The sequence below is a fragment of the Mchenga conophoros genome, linkage group LG19 (assembly GCF_057382185.1).
Source record: "Mchenga conophoros isolate Kocher_MC1m ecotype Shallow Benthic linkage group LG19, M_conophoros_male_GT1.1, whole genome shotgun sequence".
Lineage (NCBI taxonomy): Eukaryota > Metazoa > Chordata > Actinopteri > Cichliformes > Cichlidae > Mchenga > Mchenga conophoros.
In genome coordinates, this window is record NC_140544.1 from 14,360,420 (window position 1) to 14,379,432 (window position 19,013).

Here is a 19,013-nt window from a genome sequence, read left to right on the forward strand (position 1 = left end):
AAACCCCAACAATCATATGACCCCCTATGAGCAAACATTTTGGCAACAGTGGGAAGGAAAAACTCCCTTTCACCAGGAATAAACATCCACCAGAACCAGGTTCAGGGAGGGGCAGCCATCTGGGGGCGGTTGGGGGTGAGCGGATGAAGACGGGACAAAGACACGTACCACCTACCTAAGCATTGTTGCAGACCATGTACACCATTTCATGGAAAGATTACACCCTGGTGGCTGTGGTCTCATTCAGAAGGATAAAGAGCCCACTCACAAAGTAAAAATGGCTGAGAAATGGAGCACAGCAAAGAGTTTGTGGTGTTGACTCCAAACTACTCAGCTCTCAATCTAATCGAGCATCTGTGGGATGTGCTGGACAAACAAGTCCAATCCATGGAAGTCCCAGGGTCTGTTGCTAACATGTTGGTGCCAGATATGACTGCACATGTTCAGGGGTCTAGTGAAGGAGTGCTCCTGACAGGGCAGGGATGCTTTGGCACATAACGTGTTGTTCCCCAACACATGGGAGACCAACAGAATACTAGAAAAATTTGCATTTCCTGCGAAAATGCTGTGTGGATGCCTTAACGTTGAAGATGTCTGCTGAAAAAAGCTGAAAAAGTTGAAAACAAAAAACATTGCCCTGAGCAGGATTCGAACCTGGCCCTCCTGGTCAAAGGGCAGCTATTTAGCTCACTGAGCCAAACACTTTCTCACAAAGAAAAGGTGGAGAGATTGACAATTGTGCTAGCAGAATTTGGGCAAAAAAAGGGGGTGAAAATTCTGCTGAAAAGAGTTCAATCAGCAGAATTTCTGCTGAAAAGAGGTGAATGAGCAGAATTCTGCTGAAAAGAGTTTTTTTCTGAAAACAGCAGAAAAAACTGAAAATTTTGCTGAAAAGAGTTGAATGAGCAGAATTCTGCTGAAAAGAGGTTTTTGCTGAAAAAGAGCTGAAAAAGTTTGGATTTGTGCTGAAAAGGGGTTAAAAAAACTGAAAATTTTGCTGAAAAGGGGTGAAAAAAATGAAATTTGTGTTGAAAAGAGTTTAAAAAAAGTTTAACTGTTAAGTGAAAGAAATGTTGCCATAAGCTGGATTTGAACCCAGGCCTCCCAGTCTGAGAACGGATGCTTATCTCACTGAGGTAAAACACAGCTCAGCCCATCATGCAAAATCAGTGACCACATTGATAATGTGTTCCATTCATTTCAATGGTCAAAAGTCATAACACACATCAGCAGGAATAGCAGAATTTTTTAAAGTTTAAACATAGTATTTCTGCTAAAACTTAGTATTTATACTAAATAATATTTTTTTCCTGCCAAATCATAGCATTTGTGCTGGAACACAGAAAGTTCCACCAAATCATACAATTTGTACTAAAACATTATTTATGATTTAGCAGAAACATTGGGACTTGGTAGAAATACTATGATTTACATGAAATACTTTGACTTAGCAGAAGTACTACAATCTAGGAAAAAAGTACTAAAGCATAGCAGAAATTCTATCATTGAGCAGAATTACTAGGATTTAGAAGAAATACTAAGATTTGGCACAAACACTGATGTGGCTCAAGAACCTTTATTGTGCAGTTATACTATGATTTGGAAGAAATACTATACTTTGGCACAAATACTATGATTTGGAAGAAATACTATGTTTTAGCACAAATACTATGATTTGGCTCAAATACTATAACTATCCTCGGTCAGAAGGAGAGGCTGACATCCAGGGATTAGATTACCACAGGTGGAGTTTATTGCGGTCAGATGGATGGTACAGGGAGGTATGGCATACAGTAGGAGGATGTGGAGAGGTGATATGGTGTGGTTTCTATGATTAAGAACAGGGTATGCATTACAACATGCATACAGATTAAAGATTAAGAAAACTGGTAACAAATTCCTCCACTACAAATCAGTCTGACGCCACTTTTTACAGGGTTCCCGTTTACTAAGGCACTACCCAAAAGGCGCCACAAGAGGGCACTCCAACACAAGAGATGACCTATTTACACTGATGCACTTAGTAAACAGCCCCTACTTAGCCACTACATAATACAGTGATATTACAGTATACAAATTCACACAAATACTATGATTTGGCAGAAATACTATGACTGAGTAGTAATACTATAATATAACAGATTTCCTAAAAAAAACTATTAAATTGCAGTAATTCTATGACTTGGCAGAGATACTACGTTTTAGCACAAATACTATAACAACGCAGAAATACTATGACTTAGTAGTAATACTATAACATAACAGTTCAATGTTCTTGCACAAATACCACAATATGGCAGAAATACTATGTTTTAGCAAAAATACTGTGATTTGGTGTAAATACTACGATTTGGCACACATACTATATTCCGCAGATACACTATAACATAACAGATATTCTACAACTTAGTAGTAATACTATAACAGAATTATTAATTGGGCACAAATACCACGATTTGGCAAAAATACTATGATTGGGTACAAATACTATGATTTGGCAATAATACTGCATTTTAACACAACTACTGAGATTTGATTGAAATACTATGATTTAGAAGAAATACTATTACTCAATACAAATACGATGCTTTGCGACAAATACTATGTTTTGGTTCCAATACTATGATGTTCAACAAATACTATGATTTGGCACAAGAACTGTGATTTAGTACAAATACTATGATTTGGCAGAAATACTATGCCTTAGTAGTAATACTATAACATAAGAGATATACTATGGTTTTGCAGACATACTGTTTTTGCACAAATACCATGATTTGGCACAAATGCTATGATTTAGCAGAAATACTATGATTGGGTACAAATACTATGATTTGGCAATAATACTGCGTTTTAACAACAACTACTGAGATTTGATTGAAATACTATGATTTAGAAGAAATACTATGACTCCATACAAATACGATGCTTTGGCACAAATACTATGATTTGGCAGAAATACTATGACTTAGTAGTAATACTATAACATAACAGATTTCCTAAAAAAAACTATGAAATTGCAGTAATTCTATGACTTGGCAGAGATACTACGTTTTAGTACAAATACTATAACAATGCAGAAATACTATGACTTAGTAGTAATACTATAACATAACAGTTCAATGTTCTTGCACAAATACCACAATATGGCAGAAATACTATGTTTTACCACAAATACTGTGATTTGGTATAAATACTGCGATTTGGCACACATACTATGATTTGGCAGAAATACTATGCCTTAGTAGTAATACTATAACATAAGAGATATACTATGGTTTTGCAGACATACTATGTTTTTGCACAAATACCATGATTTGGCACAAATGCTATGATTTAGCAGAAATACTATGATTGGGTATAAATACTATGATTTAGCACAAGTACTATGATTTAGTACAAATACTATGATTGGGCAGAAGTACCATGTTTCAGTACAAATACGATGATTTGGCAGGAATACTCTGGTTTAGCAGAAATACTATGTTTTAACATAAATACTATCTTTTGGTAGAAATTCCTGCTAAAAGGTACTATTTCTGCGTTTTAGCAGAAATACTGTAATTTGGCATAAATACTATAATTTGGGATAAATACTATGATTTGGCACATATAATATATTCAGCACATATATTATAAAATAACAGAAATATTTGGCCCCAAAACCATGATTTTGCACAAATACCATGATTTTGCAAAAATACTATGAATTGGCAGAAATACTATGATTTAGCAGAAGTACTAAGATGTAGTAGAAGTACTTTGCTTTAGCAGAAATACTATGATTGAGGAGTAATACCTAAACATAGGAGAAATATTGATACACAGACACACATACACAGACAGTAAAGGGAACAGGAGCTGTGGAGAGTCTGGGCTTGGTATATGTAGGTCAGTTAAATTAGCTGCACCTGCTGTAGTCAGCCCTTACACACACAGACACAGACACAGAGAGAGGTGTGAGTTTTCTTCAGTGTATTTCTGACATTCAGGATTCCACTCGAACAAATGGCCATAATTTCCTAACCGTAGAGGCTAGAACGGTCATTCAGGCATCGTTTTATTCAGAAGAGATGGGGGAATCTTCAGGTCTTCATAATTCAGAGATAAAACATAAATTATTAAAGATATATGACTTGTAATACACTGTAACTGAGTAGAGGCGAAGCAAAAACTGCCTTGACTTGCGCTCAAACAACCTTTGGTAACTCTAAATCTATATGGAGCATCAAAATCATTCTTTCACCGTAAGAAACAGCAGGCTTTGGTGAACAGTCATGGAAATTTTCAGGGCTCTGTGGAAATCCATCAAAAAGATATGACGAGAGAAAAAAGTGGTTCATTTCCAGAGATTGAAATCTGATGAAATCTGAGCGAGGGACAAATTTCCTACCCTCAAAACAAGTCCAACTCATTTCAGAACGGTAATAGGTGAGAAAGAAATTCTTGAATTGTGAGTGTCAGGAGTGTCTGAACATATACGGGGACAAGCCTCATGTCTTAACTTTGCTTCGTTAAGGAGATATGACAATTTGAAAATGCCTCTCATTAGAGAAATCCAGCGGTGATTTTGAACAAACTCTCCATTGAGTTTATATGGAGAGTTTTCTGACTTTGTGTTACTCTGAGGAGATTTGCAAAATATCTATGAGTCCCACAACAATGATAGTGACATTTTCTGAAAGCCAGCAAAAATACCTACGTTTTGATGTATAATTTGTGGGGCTTGAGTGGAAATTGAGCGAGTAGCAAGAAGTTGTTTGGACATGAAGAGAAAATTCAAACAGTTTCACTGTCCCCTCTGAGTTAATTGCATAGCAACCATAGCAACGCATGTATTTTCTGAAAAATCACAATTTTGCAACTGAAAACTCAAAGAGGGATAAGATTAAAACGGTAGAAGATCTGAAAAAGCTGAATCATACAGGAATAGCCAAATCATTTGAGAACATTTTAAAGTTTGAATGGAGTTTCTAGGTGAAAGTATGAGGCAGTAGTTAAGTTTCAAAGACAAGAAAGTTTTAGCAGAATTGTGGAAGTTTCCCATTCATTTCAATGGGACAAATTAAAGGAAAAAAGTGTAATATTTTAAAAAGTATAATAGTAATAAACACCAAAAGTCATAGCCGGCATTAGCAGAAAGGGCAGAACAGTTTAGAGTTTGAACGGTGAAAATAGCACAAAAATTGTGGAAGTAGATCCACGGCAAAAAGTGTACGGAAACACCCGGAATAATAATAAAGAAGAAAGAGAAACAGGATCTCAATAGTGTGGATGCCTATTAAGGCATCCACACAATTAGGTAGGTAGCCATAGCATTATGCCTGATCGGTCTATGTAAACCAGTGGAAATATAGCATATATCTGATCTTCAAGGTCCAATACAGCATATAGCATTTTATTCATTTTCTGAAATCTCCAACTTTCACAACCAGCTTTGTGAAAAGGGAGGAATATTCATAGTGGTTTTAACTTCCATCTTACTTGATAAGGTAACTGTGAAAGCACTCTTTTAGGGGAATGGCCTAGCAGAGACTTTTCCAACAAGTTTAAAAAAAAATACACCTAAAGTTAGGCCAGCAATGCAGTATTGTATACTGCAAAAGCTGATATTTAGGAATCCACCTTGATGAAAGCATTTACACAGAAAGGGGGATGAGGCTGTGGAGTAATTAACCACTTTAAACACTATTCTTTCAACACAGTGTGAGTAAGTGCTCTCAAATGTTGTCTTTGGCAATGGATTGTGGTCCCTGTTTAAATGCCAAGTGTTTGGTGTTGTTTGTTCACCTTTTGGCTACTCGTTTCATAATTCTATATCAAGCCAGTGTATACTTTTTTCAGGTAAGTGTGTTTTTGGATAACTTAAAAAAAAAAAACACAGTCTGCTGGGGAACTACACACGCTTCTAATTAAACAAAATATAGCATCACCATTTTCTGTGTTTCTGATGTGTATTCTATTGTGAAAAAAGTGGTACTTGTCATGGTCCTGGGCCATGTGTGGCCCAGTATTCTTAGTTTTCATGTATTTTTGTATTTTGTTCTTTATTTAGGCCATGCTTCCTGGGTTGATCTGTTACGTTGTTCCTTATGTGTTTTCCCTTCGTGACTCTTACCCCCTGTGTGCCCCTCTGTGTATTTATGAGCCCTCGTCTCTCTTTGTGCTTTATTCTATGTTTTCCCCAGCCCGTTATGTCTGCGTTCTCCCCGTGCTCTCTCTCCTCCTGTCTGAACCTCTGTGCCTGTACCCGTCAGCGTTATGTTCACCCCGCCCTGTCTCGTTATGGTTATCTGTGTCACCTGTGTTCCCCGTGTGTTCCCACTTTCCTCGTTAACCCTCTGTGTATTTCTGTCTGCGTCTTCCTCTGTTCGGCGTCGCGTTCTCCCTCATGCCGTGTGTGGTTCTCCCCGTGTCTTCCGGTATATGTTACTTTAGCTTTTCCCAGTTTAGTGTAGTTTTGTATTGCTTTTGTATCATCGTTATTGTTTATCACTTATCAGCAATAAAGCTGCATTTTGAGTTTATCCCCCGTGTCTGTGAGTTTGCAATTTGGGTCCTCATTCTGCCTGCCACACGGCCGAAACATGACAGAAGAACGCGACCACGATATGGACCCAGCGACTCCTGGCAGAGACGTAATACAAGCGGTGGAGTCGTTATGCTACCAGTGGAGCCGAAGCTCTAGTGAGGAGGAGAGGGAGGAGTTACTTTCCTCGTTGGGGACAAGCGTCACGGTTTTTCCCTGGTTATGGGAGGCGCTACCCCCTCTGATCTCGGACTTCCTCCGCACCATCCTCCCAGCCTGCCCTCGGCAGCATCAGCGGTCCGGTGTGCGGACTGCGTCACCACAGCCCCGTGGCCGCGCAGCCTCCCCTCCGCCTGCTGTGAGCATACAAGTCGGCACGCTGAGGTTCGCCACGGCACCACACTCCTCTACGCTGGCGCCGTCCCTCTACTCGCCGGTTTCCACTTCGCTGTCGCAGCTCAGTCGTTCACCCTCACCGCCTCGACCGACCTACCCGTCTTCCGCTTCCTATCTGGCACGGATGTGGTCAGAAGACGAGGAGCCGGTCGCCACAGAAATCGAAGTTTCATCCACGACCACCTCAAAGAGGAAGCGGCGTTCGCGTCGCCGTCGCCCAGCGCTACGGCATGTTTCGCCCTCCAACGAGCCACACGAGGATGCGGGGGAGGTCATGGATTTCGACCTGGAGGAGCGGCAGCGTGCAGCATGCGATCAACTGGATGAAGAGCTCCGGTGGAAGCCGTGGCTAGCTCCTGACTATGAGGAGATCTTCCGGGGAACCCGCCTGGCTCTCGGGGGTCCCCTGAGCTTCCAGGAACTCTCATCTACCGCTCCATCAGCACCCAGTTCACCAGCCTCTGCGACGCCGCCCGGCGCGCATGAAGCGCCGTTGTCTGGTTCATCGGGAGCTGCAGTCAAGCAGAAACGGCGTTCGCGTCCCCGTCGCGCTGCGCGACAACCGGAGGTGAGTGAACGCACTCTCCCATCACCAGCCTTCGTTGAAGCCGTAGAAGAGGAACTAGATTCAAGTTTACAGATCCAAGGGTCACCATTAAAGGAGACACATAGTGTGGAGGCGGCGGACTCCAGTACTGTGACTGATGTGGTCAGTTCGTCTGGCTTCCATGAACAGGGAGTAAGACCCACACAGACTGTAAATCCCAGCACTGGAGAACCTCAGCCTGTGTTCTCGTCACCGCCACCGGTCCAGCCTCTGAGCCGACCGGGGAATCCCCTGTTCCGTGTTTTTCTTGCAGCGAAAACTATGACATTATTTCAGAGACAGCCAGTGCTAACTGTGAACTGAGTAATACAGCGCTAACCGGGCCGCCGCCCAGAGATTTTGCCCCGAAGACACCCGTAGACAGACCTAGTGATTTGGCAGGGACCTCTGGTATAATACTTAGAGGGAGGGAGACCTCCACAGACCTGAAAGCTAATTGTGTGACAAGAGGGGGGGAGGAATTTCCTCCGTTGTCCGTTGCTTCGCCTGGGGTTCCATCTAAAGCTGAGTTGCCTGTGGCTAACGCCTCCCTTCCTGAGTCTGCTCTGCTCACCTACGAGGTGCTTAAAGTAGACACTTGTGCTTTCACAGCGAGTGAGGACTTTTTAGAGGAGGGTCATGTCGCAGAGCATATAAGAACGGAGGGTGAGACGAGGTGTGATCATGTTTTGCCTGCTGCTCCTGTGTCCAATGAACTTAAAAATAAGAATGCTGGTCATGACCTCATGTTGGGACTTAAAGGTGACAACAGGGATTCTAATCAGGGTAACACGAACTGCAAAATGTCCCCACCTAAATTCTGTTTTCCCCACAGTCGTGAGCAGGGTGTTTTTGGACTGTTTACCTCCATCCCTGCCGCCTCTACTCAGAGGATTGAGTCTGAGACCAGGGGATACAATTCCACTATTAATGACCATGTAGCGTCCCCTCACGGAGTTACTTTGACACAGTTCTCCGAGGTTTCTGTGAGCACATTATCGGGCAGGGTTTTGAGTCCCAAGGTTAATGTTAACACCAGCACACAGCCGGAAATGTCACCCGTCTCGGCTATGGTTGCTAGCACAGCATTATCCGTACCCATTTCACCATACACTCTACATAACACCCTTGAGTTACAGTCCACCTCTAGCGTGGTCCCAAGTCAATGTACCACTTACCGCTACCAGACTGGTCAATTCTCATCACCCAGATCCATATCTGAATATCTCATGTTCACCCAGGGACTTCCCCCTGGAGGTTTAAGTCATGTTTTTGTGGGTAATATAGTAATCCTTGTTTTCCCTGTGGCTGACCCTGCTTACCTGTGCCATAACGTTATGTCATTGATTGAGTCTGAAGGGCGGAATGTAGACACAGGGCTTTCTGTTTTTGAACCTATTATGTCAACTAACATGAGTCTTGCAGTGACTGGGCTGGTCTCTGCCTCGAGACATCTCACACCTGTTTGTTTCTGGACCGATACCTATAAGATGTCATGTGAACGCAGCCGGCCTATTGCCACGTCAGCTGGAGGGTCCGAGGGGCCCGTCCAGCCTCATGCCTCGTCAGCTGGAGGGTCCGAGGGGCCCGTTCAGCCTCCTGTCTCCGCTGGAGGGTCCGAGGAGCCCATCCAGCCACCTTCTGCTACGCCTGGTCCAGCCTGTGCTTCGTCAGCTGCAGCCTCAGAGCCTTCGTCAGCTGCAGCCTCAGAGCCTTCGTCAGCTGCAGCCTCAGAGCCTTCGTCAGCTGCAGCCTCAGAGCCTTCGTCAGCTGCAGCCTCAGAGCCTTCGTCAGGCCCAGCCTCAGAGCCTTCAGCCTCGCCTGGTCCGGCCTCAGAGCCTTCAGCCTCGCCTGGTCCGGCCTCCGAGTCTTCAGCCTCGCCTGGTCCGGCCTCCGAGTCTTCAGCCTCGTCTGCCGCGGCTCCGGCCTGTGCCTCGTCTGCCGCGGCTTCGGCCTGTGCCTCGTCTGCCGCAGCTTCAGCCTGTGCTTCGTCTGGTCCTGTGCCCACCGGGCCATGGCCAGCACGCCTGACGCTGGAGAGCCGCCGCTGCCTTCCGCGCGGCCGGCCCCCTGAACTGCTCCGTCGTCTCCTTCGCCGCCGCCGCTGCCTTCCGCGCGGCCGGCCCCCTGAACTGCTCCGTCGTCTCCTCCGCCGCCGCCGCTGCCTTCCGCGCGGCCGGCCCCCTGAACTGCTCCGTCGTCTCCTTCACCGCCGCCGCTGCCTTCCGCACGGCCGGCCTCCGGACCAGCTCTGCCACCTGTGCCACCCGCCTGGTCGGCCCCCCGACCGTGTGACCCGTGAACTCTTGTGCCTGTGGGCTCTGGGTCGGCCCCCTGAACTTTATTTTGACTACGGTCATGTGCTCCTGTGTTTTCTGTTGTTTGTTTTGTTTCCCGTTCTGGTCCCTCCGTCCTGGTCCCCCGCCTCCCGCCCTGGGTGGGTTGTTTTCTGTTTTTGTTTCTCGGGTTTGGGCTGTCGGGAGCCAGCCCTTTAGGGGGGGGTGGTGTCATGGTCCTGGGCCATGTGTGGCCCAGTATTCTTAGTTTTCATGTATTTTTGTATTTTGTTCTTTATTTAGGCCATGCTTCCTGGGTTGATCTGTTACGTTGTTCCTTATGTGTTTTCCCTTCGTGACTCTTACCCCCTGTGTGCCCCTCTGTGTATTTATGAGCCCTCGTCTCTCTTTGTGCTTTATTCTATGTTTTCCCCAGCCCGTTATGTCTGCGTTCTCCCCGTGCTCTCTCTCCTCCTGTCTGAACCTCTGTGCCTGTACCCGTCAGCGTTATGTTCACCCCGCCCTGTCTCGTTATGGTTATCTGTGTCACCTGTGTTCCCCGTGTGTTCCCACTTTCCTCGTTAACCCTCTGTGTATTTCTGTCTGCGTCTTCCTCTGTTCGGCGTCGCGTTCTCCCTCATGCCGTGTGTGGTTCTCCCCGTGTCTTCCGGTATATGTTACTTTAGCTTTTCCCAGTTTAGTGTAGTTTTGTATTGCTTTTGTATCATCGTTATTGTTTATCACTTATCAGCAATAAAGCTGCATTTTGAGTTTATCCCCCGTGTCTGTGAGTTTGCAATTTGGGTCCTCATTCTGCCTGCCACACGGCCGAAACATGACAGTACTGTCATGAAAGAAACTTTTCATACAAGAAGTTTTTTTTTTATGTAAGACACTGAAGTGACACTCCTGCATGGTACACAAGACATGACAGTTGGGGAGAACATACAAATACAAATTTGTAAAACAGGATTAGCAAAACAAACCATGCACACATTGTCTCAATGCTTTGTTATCGGAGGCTGAGGACTCACAGCCATCTAGAGTTGCACAAACTCAATTCTGTCAGCCGTTCTGTAGGCAGAGGATGGTGAGGTTGGAAATGGCTTATGCTCCATGGGAAATCATTAAGTCCAGGTAATATCTTACTGAACTGACATTAAAAATTACTTCCAAGGTGCTATAGGTCAGAAGATGTTATCAAATATCTGTGTCTCAGTCTTATCCTCTCGTCAATGTCTGGAGAAGAAATTTCATAATATTTTGAAAGGAAAATGCTACAAAGCATCCTGATTTATAAAATGTTCCACACACTTCACTATTGGGACTGGTTCAGAAAGCTACTATACCATAGGACTGTGCATAGGACTGTGTTAAGCTAATGCAGTGTTTTGCAGCATGTGGTCCAGTTTCACAGATGGAGTGCATGTCTGCTGAAGTGTCCTGATAAAAACAGTTCTGCAATATTTGTAATTAGTCTTGTGTTGACAGTAAAAACAGTTATGCATATGCTAAAATGCTTGTGCTGCAACTTGGCAATTCTTTCACTGTATTCAAATTACTGAAAATGAGATTGCATGTGCTGGTTATTTAATTTATGTACTCTATTAGTTTACATAATTAGATGCATTTACTCCGGATAATGAACTTTATCACTAACTTTGTCATGTACATCAGGTTGATGGAGGCAAAATGCTGAAAATGCAGTTTCTAATTTTGAAAATACTCAGTAACAGAATCCACAAGGGTAAACTTAGTTCAGGAGTAAGAGCTTAGGGCTCACAATATCTAATCATCACAGGACCACAAAGGATGCTCTTTAACTTAGGAAGCAGAAAGTCATTTAAAATGAAGATTTAAAAATGCCCACTTAGTGAAGACACACACATTTCTCCAGACAGAAATGCTTTTGGAATTTTGGTTTTCACAGTTTTAAATTGCAGAGACATATCTTTGATAGGTGTCAGCAGAAGCCTGGAGCTGGGGGATTGGTCGTTCAACCAGAAATGACAGACTCAAGAGATTGTAAGCTGATTAAAGGTGATCAGCACGTTGGGAAATAAAACATTAGGGGTTTGTTATTAATCAATTTTTCCTGCGTGATTTCAAATTTGTCTGTTTAATGTTTACAGCGTGTTAATGTTAATGTGTAACAGCCTGGTAATATTTAAGCCTACAAGAATGAATTAATGGTGCTCCTCCTTGGTAGCTAATCGTTTAAAGCTTTTAATTGTAGGATTTATTACATATGCATTCAACGAGAAATAACGAATTGTGCTTTCAGTATACAAAATTTTAGAAGAAGAGCGTTTAAATGAATCTCACAAGCGTGATTTACTAAATTCATGGCTCAGTATTTACTGTGTTGAATCTTTTTTTAAAAACAAGTCTTGTTTTTGCACTTGCTGGTGTTTTCAAAGATGGGGAACAATTGCTGGATAGATGCATAATCAGCACATATGGATGGCTTGAAGCTGTGAGCAAAGTGGCAAAACTTTACTTTTGTTCTGCAGCTCTTCACTAAATCATCGCCCTCATCACCCAAGTACATGAATGTGATTCACAGATTTACAATAACAGTAATTGGATTAATAAATGGATGGGTCAGAATCTGATTGTACTGTAATTGACGCCCTCCTATGGCTAAGTCCTGAGTTCCTCTGGAGCAGACAGATTTACCAAAAGAGCACAAACACTTAACACACAACCTCAAGCAATTTTTAACAGTTTACATTTAAATTCAAAAACAAATCAATTCTTCTTTAGCTGCCCCCTGGTCTTGGTTGAATGCTGGCTATTACATTACTTGCTTATAAATTAGCACATTTTAAGTAGATCACAACTTTGCATTCCCATGTGAGTGGAATCACATTTTTCCAATGCTTCCCACTTAACAAATCTGGCCCATAGGTTAATGTGAATGTCTACTTAATCAGCCTGTACCTAATGCATATGTGTCATTCACAGTAGTAGACTGACAGATACACACACAGACACGGTAACAGTGCTGTAGGCACTGAGCCAGAAATCTGTATTGTGTCACATTCAGTTATCTGTGCTGCACACAGCTCATTATTGCCCAACATGCCTCACATCTGTCATGTCACACAGTCTTCATGCTCACACCATCATACACGCACAGCCAAACGTACACCCAAACACCCTCCCCACCGGCTTCCTAAAGCAGGATGCAGTGTCAGACACATCACAGGTGATTGTGAAGCAGCAGGTGTGTGGAAAAAGGTAGCATGGGGAGGGGTGGGGTGGCTAATGTGGGTGTGAACATTATGTAACTTACGTAAGAAAGAAAGAGACCATATGAGAAGAAAAATAGTACATATCTACTACAAACAAAGACTGTGTGTTGAAGCTGCACTTAAGAAGCTGATGAGATAACTTTACAAATCTATACAAATCTATTCAACAATAATTACAGACCTTGTAATGAGTTTCAATCAGGATCTTAACTAGAGCTACCAATCAGCCAAAGACTAATCCTGCCTTACAGAGAAAGACTATTAATTAAGTAACTTAGTAGCTAACTAGTTAACTGGTAAATTCTATATAGTTATTATTTATGGATTTGCTTTTGTTTCTAAGCAAATGGAGCAGTGAATTTTGTAGTTAAGATCTGAAATGCTAAATTTCTAAACTCAAACAGAAACCACTGAATTGGGTTAACATTCAGGAATTATGTATAATATTCTTCAAACAAACGATTGATGCATTGTAGGCAAATTTGTGGTTAATGTCAGAGTGAAAAAAAACAACAATATTTTGGTGAGATAAAAAAACAAAACAAAACAAAAAAAACATGGAAATATATGATATGGGAGGCACAGTTCCAACCCACACTCCCTCTGGCTTCCTCCAGCTGCTGTGTTATTTGTATATCAGCCGCTTTCCATAATAATTCACTTAATGGAAGCATATACACAAGAAATGAGGACCCAAATCAAATCGTGAGGCACATCATTGCTGATTGCAGATACATAGCTGAATGCACCTAATTAAACTTGACATGTTCTACTAAAATAAAGAGAACACCGACAGTCTCTGAGAAAAATGCTTAATTATGGGGCATATTAAGGGGCAATAAGACAGACACACTTCAGCGATAAGGTATTATCAGCGAAGATTAATGCAAACAAATGCCACGTGAGACTCCAATACCAATCAGAAAGAATAGCTCTAATTACATAATGAGAAACATCTCAACCAGTTAGGAAACAGTGACTCTGACACAGTCATACTGGCTTTTTAAGAGCTACTTTAAGATCTAATAAAAAGTCTTGACTGGGGGTTTACTTACTTCTGTGGTTTATGACAGAAAAGTCATTTAATAGATTATTTTCCACGCAGTATTTTTGACAACATACTGTAAGATAACAGGATCTCAGCTGCTTGTTTTTTACTGGAAGAAACGAGCTCAGTGAATGTCACCGGTCACTTTGTCTGACAGCTCTGAGCTGTCACTCATGCGTGCCTCAGCTGATAGTTTAGTGAACAACAGACAGAAGAATAGGGTTTTTTTTTTTTGTTTGGTCCTCCAGACTCTGATGGCATTTTAAGGACATGTTGTTTCACTCGATAATGACCACACACTCATGCACACATAATTTCAGACAGCTGCAGAAGCATTCCAGATGTCACATCGTCAGGCCAGCTCCCTATAAGGCCTCCCTCTCCTCTGCTAATAGGAAATGTTCCCTAACATCTGTGGTCTCCATCCCTCTCCCTCTTTCTCTCACTATCTCCCCTGCTCTCTCTGTCTGTCTCTGAGCAGTAGAATAAATTGAATTAGAGCTCCACCACCCACTCTGCAGGATCCTGCAGCCCTCTGTCAGATAGCTAAACAGAGAGAGGAAAGAGAGAGGGAAAAAGTTGGAGACAGATAAACAGAGGGAAAAAAGATGGCCTTAATAAAGAATAAATAACAGCCTCACCACCTCGCTTTGGGGTTGTGGTAATGCAAGGTAAAGAATAATGCTTCTGAATCACACCTACGCCTGAGAGAAATTTCATAGACATCACCACACACAAAAGCATAAACCAAGCCTTACAAGCCCATCAGATGCTCATCAAATGCTATAAATTTTACACTGATGTAACCCAGGTAAATCAAACCTCAGCAACTATTCTGAAGTAGCTTTAATAGAAACTCATTCCAAGTCTTTCAAAATGAAAACTCAGTTTGTAACACACATGCAGTGTCATTTATCCAAAACCTAATGGCATGGTAAACCACTCCTTTCAGGCATAAAGAGGAGGCTAAACACAGCTAAAATGGACCAAAAATCACCAGTTTCTCTCCTCGCTCATTCACCCACACTCTTTTTCTAGAGCAGGGGATGCATTTGCATAATGCCTCCATATCCACGGGCCATTAGCACCAGCACGAGTGGCTCGTGTGCATAAATTTATTGCCTTGATCAATCAATGCAAGCTACTGTACTGTACTAGTACAAACTGACGAAACTCCAATCCAGCAAAATGCAGAACCGTGGGAAAGACAAAAGAAGAAACCCCACAGACAGGGTAATGATGACATGGGAACAAATTTGGTTAGATTAGTAAAATTTTCTATGACAGTGAATAATTTTCATTCTGCTTTAAATGAACCCCCTGAAAGGACATCTGTGGACAGGATTTTTTTTTTTTTGGAATGACAGCAACAAACAACAGCATATCCCATCATAAACGTTATTTTATTATTAGAGCCACTTTCATTGCAGCCATTTTGTGTGTGTTTTTTCTGTGTTTCATACATTATAATGCAGGAATGAGTCTCAGCCAAGGGATGGAGCACAATGCCAGCTCAAAACTGCTTTCATTTCTTTATACAAATACTTCCTGTGGGCTGGAGGGATATTCAACCTTCCAGCTACACACTGTCAAAAATGATACGTAAAACAAACATTAAACTTAACTGATGGTTTTTGAACTGCAGGCATGGATGACCATGTTTACATGGAGCGCCAGTGGACCACACTCCAGAGCTGAGCAAATATGTGTAAGGCTTGTGGTTTTGGCAGTTTGCTTCTGTTGTGTAAGCATATCTACTATCACCCTGTAGACTTTATATCTTTGTGGATGCCACATTTACAGCAGCCGAGCAGTTTTTGATGGGCCAGCACAGAATCTGCTCTGATGCAGAGTCAAGATCAGCGCAATGGGTTGAAAATGCAAGAAACCTTGAAATTAATCAATAAATGGATACAATTTCTTGTTATTTAGATATTGTACTTTTTATGTTGTGCACACAAACTATACTGGCCTATGCTATTCAGCGGTAGCGCCCCCCCCCCTTTCGCTGTCTCACGCGTGCCAGCGCACGCAAACATACACAAAACATCCCTGTCATTATTTGAAACTGACAGACGGTGGATACTAAAGCTAAATCGTTGTGTTCTAGTTACATTGTGTGTGGGTTTAATTGCTTTACGCACGCGCACAAACACTGATGCATGATTTAATTTTATTTATTTTCAGGTATCAGGTAAAGGTGTGGCGCGTACTGCACAAAAAGGCGTGCTGAAGTGCAGATACCTGCGCGCTTTAATAACCGCTGCATGGACATTTTAGTGGGTTTTCTTCTCGCTGGAGACGCACGTTGCGCGCACGCTCAAGTTGTTCATTCTTTCTGGTTGAGCTCGCGGGCTCGAACGCCCGCGTGCACACACACACACACACACACACACACGGAGAGAGCTGCTCAAAATGTAGGCTTTACCTCCACAGACTCACACAGAGCCTTTGTAACTTACGCCAGGTTTAATTTTGACCTTGCAATGTTCTCAGTGGTGGTTTTCTTTAATGCACTAGCCCCTTCTCTGTGCCCTCCAGCCACCTACCCAATGCTATCAAACTACACCCCCTCTGCCTCCTTCCCGCAGCATATCAGCATCCAGACTAAATGTCAGCGCACGGGAGTCTAGAAATAACTCTTTTACCCCTCAACAGACGACCATTCCCCGGCTCCAGCAGACCCAGGCACAGAGAAGGAAGAGTTGGAGGCATAGGTGGATAGATAGAGAGGGCAAGAGAAAGCCGAGCCTTCATTTTGTGCGTTAAACAAGAAATAAAAGAGTTTAAACTTTACCTCTTTCAAGGATAGGTTTTCTTCGTTCACCGGCTGTCAGCGCGCAATTATTTCTCCAAATCCCATTATTGCGAAGATAGTGGCAATTATAGTTGTAATTCCACACAAATATGCTCCAAATACGAAAATATGCCCCATATACGTATATATCGAAGTAAATGTGCGTAATATCCTTTGGTTGTCTGTAAATTCCGTTTAGGTTTATAGTTCAATCCGATCTTCCGGAGGGGTGCGTCCGTTTTGCATTCTCACAGCGCCCGACGACTACATCCTCCTCTTGTTCTCGCTCCTCTCTCTTTCACACTCTCCCCCGTCTTCTTCTCTCCCGGTTTCATCCCTCCATCCGCTTGGTAAGGGAAGAATCCGATCCGAGAGAAAACTGGAGTGATTCTCTCAGCCCTCCGCCCGTCTCATTCCTCTTCTCTGTCTTCCTTCTTTTTGTCTTCTATTTCTCGCCTGTTCTTCCGCTCCTTCTCCTCCCTCTTTCACCTAGGGCAGGTGAAACAGGGAGAATTCCGCTGCAAGGCAGAAAATATCCCAGGTAGGAAAAAAGGGGTGGAAAACTCAAATTAATCCAGAAAAATTCCGCGGGTTAGGGAGAGTTTGTTGGTTATTAAGCACTTAAAATCCAAACCAGTACATTTCCTGGCTTGTTCGACAAGCTTTTAATATCGAATTTGGGATTTTCTTTTTCACCCACTCCCTCCCGTTCTCTTTCTTGCTGTCCTCTCTCTCTCGCTCTCTCTCTCTTTCTGTCTCTGAGTCTCTCTTCCCGTCGCTCACCCTCTCTCAACTCTGTGGGTCTCTGCTGCAGTCAGGAGTTAAAGAGAAGAGGAAAATGTATAAAAGGGCAGAAAATGAAGCAGAATAAAAAGAGCAGTAACGTCCCGGCCAAGCTGCCGCCCGGTTACTCGCTCACTGAAAGCTTAACCTGCTTCGCGATCCTCTTCGCAGGTCGCTGCTCTGTTACCGTTAATCCCCGGAGCGTGTCAGGTCCGACAAGTGCCATGTTTCATCTGAGAGGAGAACATCGCTTCCTCATACAGATTTCAAAATAAAAGCAGCGAGTGGCGCTTTTCAAGTACTTTTTTAACCACATGGAACTGGTTTTTAGGATAAGGACAGAATCTGACAGTGTGACTGGATATAGGAACATTTATAAAATTGCACCACTGGTGTTACAGTGGCAGATGGCTGGAATACCATTTGAGGAATCTATCCGCCCATGCAAGTCTGCATGTCATTCAAAATGCATTCCAAAATTTCCCAAATTCCTAAAAGTCTTCACTTTTGAATGGTAATAGAATCCCCACCCCCCACCCCAGGCACCCTCCATACCATGAATGTGAAGTTTAATTTACATCCGCTCTTGATAAAGTAGTCATATAAAAATGTCTGAGGCTGCCCTTAAGTGTCTGATTGTCATTGTCTGCCCATAGAGGATCCCTTTGCTTCCACGATGTTCCTATGTAAACATGAATTCTGCTACCAATCACTTAATGAATCTTCCCAAGGGTTTACACCAGGGGTGTTAAAACTTTTTTCACTGAGGGCCACATACATAAAAATATAGGAGGGGCCGGGTCACTTACTAGAAATTAGGTATATAACCTTAACTTTAGTGTATTAAAGTTAGAAAAATCACTTAAAAGTGATCGAATATGTTATATTGTTGAATATAATTAAAGACAAAACTGCCTTCATCACAGCTTTCCATAAATGGAAATAGAAATTTATTGATTTATCCAGAAAAAGCTTTGGTAGCTCATTCTCAGAACAGCAGCCTCAGATTTCTTCTTAGAAGATTTACAGCACAGAGAAAAAACAATAAAGGGGAAAATGGGACGGGTACATTTCAAGCTTGTTATTTAAGTTATTAGGCTTAGCAACACACCTATTAACGTTCGTTTGAAACGGTTATCAACATTAACAGACTGAACTGGACTTAATAACAGGAGTGTATATAATTTTAGTAAATTATTCTGGTGAGTATCAGCTGTGCTGGGTATGTAAATCGGGCCATCCAGCTGCGGTGCTGATCGTATGCCACTCGTGCCAAAAATCCGGACAAATGTTACTTGATCAAGGAGCAAATCTGCATCAGATGAGAACAGCTGACTACGT

General features: G+C 42.7%; 1 protein-coding gene across 1 annotated transcript in view; it reads right to left on the reverse strand.

Moving 5' to 3' along the window:
* lrfn5a (leucine rich repeat and fibronectin type III domain containing 5a) overlaps positions 1-17,865 on the reverse strand; it is a 145,353-nt gene extending 127,488 nt beyond the window's left edge. Inside the window, exon 1 of the mRNA XM_085256798.1 lies at positions 16,890-17,865. The gene's annotated coding sequence lies outside the window, so the exon portion shown is untranslated. The remainder of the gene's footprint in view (positions 1-16,889) is intronic.
* Between the last annotated feature and the right edge of the window lie 1,148 nt (positions 17,866-19,013).